The sequence below is a fragment of the Rhinoderma darwinii genome, unplaced genomic scaffold, assembly GCF_050947455.1.
Source record: "Rhinoderma darwinii isolate aRhiDar2 unplaced genomic scaffold, aRhiDar2.hap1 Scaffold_130, whole genome shotgun sequence".
Classification (NCBI taxonomy): domain Eukaryota; kingdom Metazoa; phylum Chordata; class Amphibia; order Anura; family Rhinodermatidae; genus Rhinoderma; species Rhinoderma darwinii.
In genome coordinates this window covers 3957055-3965121 of record NW_027461962.1, presented here as the reverse complement: position 1 = coordinate 3965121, position 8067 = coordinate 3957055, and the positions used below count along the sequence as shown (strand labels likewise).

The 8067-nt window shown below is 44.8% G+C and overlaps 1 long non-coding RNA gene across 1 annotated transcript; it reads left to right on the top strand.

Moving 5' to 3' along the window:
- The first annotated feature begins 2101 nt into the window (after positions 1–2101).
- Positions 2102–7833, top strand: LOC142699110 (uncharacterized). Its single transcript, XR_012865996.1, has 4 exons — positions 2102–3428; positions 3568–3770; positions 4837–4931; positions 7326–7833. It is a non-coding gene; the product is annotated as an uncharacterized LOC142699110 (long non-coding RNA).
- Positions 7834–8067: the final 234 nt, after the last annotated feature.

The window sequence follows — 8067 nt, the reverse complement described above, 5'->3', positions numbered from 1 at the left end:
TCTGCGATAGTGGCGTCGCTGCAGTAGTAGCAGCCGCAGCAGCTGCTAGCGGCGCCATCGAAGGTGTCGCCGGGCCAGGGTGCTTTTAAAACAAGCAGGGGAAGGGAGCCAGCGCAGCGCTCCCTTCCACCTGCTGTACACCCCGGCCCTGCAACACAGTGTACAGCGATGCCATTCGTCAGAATGGCATCAACTCCTCCTCCTCACATGCACTCTGCGCTGTGAGGAGGAGGAGATAGAGCGCAAGCGCCGGAAAACCCGGCCATCACTCGGGACACATCCCGGTGATGGCCGGGTATTACCCGGCCCCATAGACTTCTATAGGAGCCGGGCGGCCGGGCACCCGGCCGAAGATAGAGCATGTCCTATTTTTTGACGTCCGGTTTCCCCGGCCGTCAAAAAATCGGTCGTGTGAATAGCCCCATTAGGGGTCTATTATTCCTAATGCAGCCGGGTGCCGGCCAATTTATGAACGGCCGGCACCCGGCCGGGAAACCCTGTCGTGGGAATGAGGCCTAACGCAGCATGTGATTACGATTTTTATCAATATTATTCACTTGTATTAAATAGATTTCTACTACATGTAAACATAAAGGTTTTCTATATTTTCTTTGCTATCTTTTCTCTACCCCACATGGCCACTCTATGGTGATGCAGGTGGTGGCGCTATTTCACTGTTTACCTCCGGCAGCAGAAGGGCGAGGTGCAGCCCTGCCACACAACAACAATCCTGGTTCCGCAGTAGAATTTTCTGTTTTTTTGGTGTAAACTTTTTGCATAGATTTTCATTGTAGGATCTGTACAAAGTGGAGCTGCCAGGAGATCGGGGACTTGATGAGATGGACGCATGCAGCTCCCGTCAGGTACATACTGGTTAGGTGAGTAGTCCCACCTCATAATATCCATGAAATATGGAAATAAATAGGTTTTGGACAAATATCAAACTATCACTGCCAGGCAAAAAACTTTAAAACAGAATTTTTAATAAATATTAACTGTAAAAAAAATAATCAAATACCAATTTAATTTTACTACAAAACACATAGCACCTCGATCAGTGGTACAAGCATCTTTGGGGTACTCCAGCGGGTAGAGTTCATAGAACAGGGTATAATACTAGTAATACCAGTTCAGTATCAGGGCATAATAAATGAGTAGTCCCACCTCCCCTTTCTCATCCATATTAGGCTCTGTTCACATCTGCGTTGGGGTCCCGTTCTGACGTTCCGTCGGAGGTTTCCGTTAGAACGGGACCCTGAGCAGACACCGACGAAAACCAGGGGTTTCCGTTTCCATCACCATTGATTTCAATGGTGACGGAGCCGGTGCCCGTGGTTTCCGTTTGTCTCTTTTGTGCTCCGGACCCTTCGTTTTGCCGGAAGCAATAGCTTAGTCGACTACTGAAATCAATGGTGATGGAAACGGAAACCCCTGGTTTCCGTCGGTGTCAGTTTGTGTCTGCTCAGGGTCCTGTTCTGACGGAAACCTCTGACGGGAACGTCAGAACGGGACCCCAATGCAGATGTGAACAGAGCCTTAGGGCATGACCAGACGTGGCGGAATTGCTCTGCAATATCCGCAGCGTACACGTTTCTCCATTGCTTTCCACAGCTTTTTAGTTGGGTTCGTTTACACGTTGCGGACAATTCTGCGGAGCATAGGCTGTGGTGCGGAATTTGGTGTCCGCAGCATACACTGGCTGTTGCGGACGTGTAGCGGACTTGTTGCGGACTCATTGCGGAATTTCTCCATTGACTTCAATGGAGAGTGAAAATTCCGCAATGAAGTCCGCAGATGTTATTTGTGCTGCGGAGCGTACTGGTTTTACTAACATGATAGTTCTTCATTCTGGCTAAACCTATGTATCTCTAGATCTACAGCCAGACTGAGGAAGTCAATGGGGCTCCCGTAATTATGGGTGATTACGTGTGTGCACCCGTAATTACAGGAGCGTTAATAGGCGATGTCAGTAAATAGTCACTGTCCAGGGTGCTGAAAGAGTTAAACGATTGGCAGTAACTGTTTCAGCACCCTGGACAGTGACATCCGATCACAATATACATCAGCCTGTAAAAAAAATAGAAGTTCATACTTACCCATAACTCCCTGCTTCTTCCTCCAGTCCGGCCTCCCGGGATTACGTTTCAGTCCAAGTGACGGCTGCAGCCAATGTTTACACACCAAGTTTTTTGCAGGTGGAAAAATCTGCCTCAAAATTCCTTCTGCCGCTTTTTTTACGCATTTTTCGACCACGGCCATTGAGCACCGCAGGCAAAAATGCTGCGAAAACCATTTTCTTTGCCTCCCATTGATGGCAATGGGAGGTCAGAGACGGAAACGCTTGAAGAAAGGGCTTGACGCTGCTTTTTCCTGTGAGTGTTTTTTTCTCGTGGGAAAAACGCCTCTGCATCCCATTGAAATCAATAAGATTAGTTTTCGGACGTTTTTTGGTGCGGTTTTCGATGCGTTTTCCACTTAAAAAAACGCTCCAAAAAAACTCTGTGTGAACTAGGCCTAATATTTCTCCATATATTACATGTGGCTTTTGCAGCATATTTGGCTGTGCATCCTTTGCATTACAATCTACTGCAGATTGTTACTGCTGCAAGTTTATGCCGTTTTCTAGAACCCTATTCACATTCATACTTTATGTGTCAATTTGACCATGGAAATCTGCAATAAATATGTAACATGTGAACATAGACTTAGGGGCTACACGTGATGTTTCAGGCTACATTTACACACTGCAACCAGGTTACATCACACTTGTCTTCTCTCCCAGATTGTCCTGGAGACTTCCAAACTAGGGAAGATCTTACATGATGTAGCTGCATAAAGGAAGGCACTCTGCTGGGACTATTTGTGAGGGGGAACTCTGCTTGTAGTGGTTATTGGGGGCAGTCTGCTGGCACTAATTATTGGAGGCGCTTTGCTGGCAATATGGTTTATTGAGGGGTCTCTGCTGGTAGTGTTGTTTATGAGGGGGCAGTATACTGGCACTGTGTAAGGGACAATACTCTGCTGGCACTGTATGGGGGCACTCTGCTTAGTCTAATGATGGGGTCGCTCGCTGATAACTGAGGCTTCTTAGCTGTCCTTATCGGTGGGGTTTACACAGGAAAGAAATTCTCAAACCACATCTCAAATCTCCCTGTAGTTGATTCTAAAAACAGACAAGTACGGCTCAGAAAAACGGCTGCAAACAAATAACCATTGATGTGAATGGAAATGAACAAAATGTTTTTCGCTTTCTGCGATTATTATTTACATGTTTTATAAGACATGTTGCATCTCGTGTTATACACAGCAGGAGGCAACAGCACACGTCTTATCACACAGGAAGAGGAAATACATCAGAAAGGGAAACGGGAAGAGGAAGAGCAGCCATGTCATACAGGAAATACAGGGAAATGACATCATCACAGGAGGTAACGTATATCCTGTGTGCGGGGACCCCAGAAATATGATGAGACTGACGTATCAGGGCTGATACATAGTAATGTTATGTTAATGTTATGTTATTATATATCATTACGTGTGTGTTTAGGCTGTGCTTATATATGTTAGTAGGCCGGACCAGAAGGATCGCGTGTTCTGTATACAAGCTCCAGATAAGAAGAACATGGATCAGCACATCAACACCAGCGCTCCTGGGACTGCGCTCCAACCACACAGCATTTCATCCGGAGGATCGACTGTTCCGTAGTCCAAAACGTCGCTTCTCGGGTTCTATTCCTGCAATGGAGGAAAAAGTCAATTACATATTTTCAGTAATTATTGTTACAATATCTCCATTAAGGAAATCTCATGTATGGAATATTTTTTTGTATCACCTTAATTTCTGGTTACACCTGAAATGCCCTATAAGGATATTTAGATATCATAGAGGGGGGTATCACGCTGGAGACCCTCTCTATGACCCAAATGGAAGCTCTGCGCCACCTCTGTTCAGAGGCTGTGTGTGGTATTGCAGCTTTTCTGTATTGAAATGTATAGGGCTAAGCTGTCCACACATCGCACATCACCTGTGGACAGGTGTGGCACTGTTTTTGGAAGACGTCAGCTCTATTTTTCTAATTATGTACAACCCCTTTAATTACATAATCTCTTTAGAGGGTTTTCTCCATCTCAGACGTTTATGTGATATCCACCTATGCGCATGCACGCAGCTCTCTCCGTTCTGTACTATGGGAGTTACGCAAATAGTTCAACAGCGCTCAGCTGTTTCCGAAACTTCCATAGAACAGAATAGAGAGAGGGACGTGCGAGGCCTTTCCCAAGTCATTCTCCACCTGGAATCAGCAGCCATTAGACGGGACAGGGATCTGGGAACAAAGCAGGAGAGGGTCAGGGAGAGACCTCCGTTTTCCACATAGGTGTGAGTCCCAGATAAATTGTAAGATGGGAGTACCCCTTTAAATAAAACTTCTTGGTGATGATCCATTTTCTTAAGGTGTTTAATTAAACTATGGACAGTGAGGTCGAAGAACCGGCACCCAAAATATCTATACTGGAGTGACATGCGTGTTACTAACGCTGTATACAAGCTCCCCACGTATAACAGACAGGGCCCTCACTGAGACTTTGTAGGGGCTCCTAGAGACAAATATATATTGATGTACAGACATTTTCCCCTCCGTTATTGTGCAGCAAGACCTCCCCACATATAACAGGCAGGACCCTCACTGACCCCCTGGACAGACACATAGGCCTGAATATATTTATATCTTTATATTTTCCATTATTCACCTGCAGGAAATGTTATTTTTAGAAATGGGGAGAAATACTTGGAATTGTGTTTTTTTAGTTTCTGATGTTATTTTTGTTACTTCTCAGGTATAAGGAGAAAAGTAACCGGCACAGACAAGATGAGACGTGGATGAAGATGTGCGGAGGACTGTACCCCACCGGGAAAGAGCGGGCTGTCACTGGTATTACCATGGGGCAGATTTACTAAGGCCTCATGCACACGACCATAGTGAGGTGCATTGACCGTGACTTACGGCTCGTACGTCCGCGGAGTGTCACCCGCGGCCGCCCTCAAATCGCGGGCCGTGCATATGACCGTGTGCATTATTTTCTATGAGCCTGTACCGCAAAACACGACCGTAATAAGTCATGTCCGTTGTTTTTGCGGTCCAGGTTCCTGGGCAATGCACGGACCGTGGAAACCAAGGTCGTGTGCATGGGCCCATTGAAATGAATGGGGCCGCAATTCACCTGCAGATTTGCGGGTGAATTGCGGCCGCAAAAATAAGTTAGTGTGCATGGGGCCTAAAACTATCTAAGTTTTACACAGTGTATACTGATAGAAGGAAGTCAGAAATTGCGCCAAATTTATCACAGTGGTGCACGATGTATGATAGATTTTGCTAGACATGTTAGACACTTTTCTCTTCCTTATACCACCTCTTGGTTGGCTTAGTTTAAGACACGCCCCTTTATTCTAGGCCACGCCCCTTGTCAAGCACGCCGCAAAATGTGTCTAAAACAATTAATAAATATGGCCCACAACATGTACGCCATAATTCTGGCTCAATTTGAATAGTAAATCTGCCCTACTATAAATGTAATATAAATTTGGGGTTAGTATTCAGGGCATATTCCCTATTTAAAGAATTGATAAGAGTCGGGAATCCTTCAGCTTAGTCCATTCTCTCTACTATCAGTCAGTACAGGGAGTAGTAGTACATATAAAACATTACATTGTCACCATGTCAGCTTTATTCTGCCTGCACTGACAGCACAAAGTCTTCATGGTGACTGCAGGACTGGAAGTCAAGGACCACCTCTATGATGTCCGCGGGACCTAATAGGGATATGGCTCTTTTTCCATTTATTTGTTGTTGTACTGTAATGAGAATATTATTTACATGCAGTATTTATTGCTAGGGGTATTTTTTTTTCTGAAAATTCTATAAAGATCAAGTGGCGTAGGATTGGTTCAGACTAGTGACACCAAGACACAAATGTGACCTCAAGAATTTGTCAATGAGCTGATAATCCCGGTGCCAATTCTGGCTGCAAGTAATATATAAAGGGGCACACCTACCTCAAGTACTGGCACAGTATAAGGTCATCAGGGTGACTGCAGGACTGGAATTAACGCTCTTTTATGAAAAGGGTGTTTTGCAATGTTCAGCCCATGGCAGCTTTGTGTATATAGTAGTATATAGACCCTACTGCACTGATTCTTCATACTATACCCTAATAGAGCATAGTTGACAATATTTGGAATTTCTTTCTAGGGACACTTCGGTTTCAGATGGATTGAGACAGGACTTGACAGGGCCTACCTTTGACAGAACGTGGTTCATTGGGCATGGCTTGTCATGGGGCAGGGTTAGTGAGAATACGCTTTGTGTACCAGATATTCCCTGTATTCTGTCCTCACTATAAAAACATTGCAGTAAGGACAGTATAGAGGGAGGGTATCGCCTGCAGAAGTGATCTAAGTAAGTATGACACGTGACCACTGTGGCCAGTGATTGACTAGTTCGATCATGTGCCGATACGGGACATCACTGGTCCAGCCTATGTAAACAGGCCGGCAGGGGATTGTGAACCGCCGGCACTGGAGCCGCAGAGAATTAGAAGGTGGGTATTTGCTAAATGGTGCAATTTTCAGTTTGAATTACAATTTTTATAAAGCCTGGAAAACCCCTTTAATACCAAACCCTAAAATGTATTCAGACCCCCGGACAAATCCCCTTTATGTACTTCCCGCTCCTTCAGCAGCTCTGGGTCCCATTCGGCTCCGGACCCCACCTCTGCTGGCTGAGCCAGGAGCTGTTAGTGATATTGGCCTTTACATATTGGAGTAATCCAATAGATAAAAGCTAATTTTTTCAATTAAATCTTGCGATGTAGTTTGGGTGGGCACTGCGCCTTTGATTGCATGACACATTTTTCTTGGAGTTCCCCTTCAAAAATAGGTAAGCGTAAGGTAACACAAATACTTCACACGGGGACAGTAAAGTAAAGCCCATTTTATTTTGACTGTATTTCTGGACTGGACTGGTCCAGGACTAAACTTGACTGATCCCTTCGTCAGTTTAACACCAGATAAAAGGACCAGTCGTGCCAGAAACGTGTATTTAAATAAAATTCTACCATCGCTTGGCGCCCTATTTGTCCCCGTTTTTAAACATTTCTGTTAACCGCATCTTAAAGTTGAGCAGATTTACTTGTGAATTTTGTATCTTAGTTGAACATAGAACGCACTATCTACCTACCTGGCAGACAAAGGGTCTTGGTGTGGGTCACGGGGAATATCTTCAAGAGAGCAACTCTTCACTAGGACATTTTATTTATTCTTGTTTCAGAACTGAAGGGAATGTACCGTACAACATCAGCAGGAGGAAGCCCTGGTGTCGAGAACGTCAGCCATGGAAAGGGATGTGCCAGATCAAGGCCTGAAAGCTAAAGAGGCAGCAGATATGAACCACTAATGTCCATCTAAGAATGGCGTAACGTCATCCGTCCACACCTCCTCCTTCCCATCCCCCACTGTCCAGAAGGGGTTTTTAAGATCCATCCAATTAAAAGACAACTGTCCAGAAGTCTTTGAAAATGAAGCCTTGTCCATGATTCGCAGGGCTGCGGTGAAGTACAATGGTTTTGGGTGTTTAATGGCAAGTCTCTTCAGATGCCCGGCAATGGACTTCCTCCCCTCGTCCTGTTTGGTAGGGTCTCTGCACTCCCTTTCCTGTAGAACAGCTGCCTCTACAGATTCCCAAGGCCTTTTATATTTTTTTTCCTGTGTGGCTGATAGCAACACATGTCAATAAAAACATACCTCAATGTATTTATTGTATTTCTAATAAAAATGGATAGACAAATACATAAAAAGAACTTGTTTTAATTCCAAAGAACTATCATGAAATCTATATTATACCTGTGTAATCAATTGTGGACATGGTCACTGATTCATTGAAGAATGAGTAGGCTGGGTAACCCGTGGAGTCACATCCAAACAAGAAAGACATCTTCCTGCTACAAAAACAGGTCATAATCAGGACGAACGTACACCACCATACAACAAAGTCCAGCAAAGAAATCCCCCAG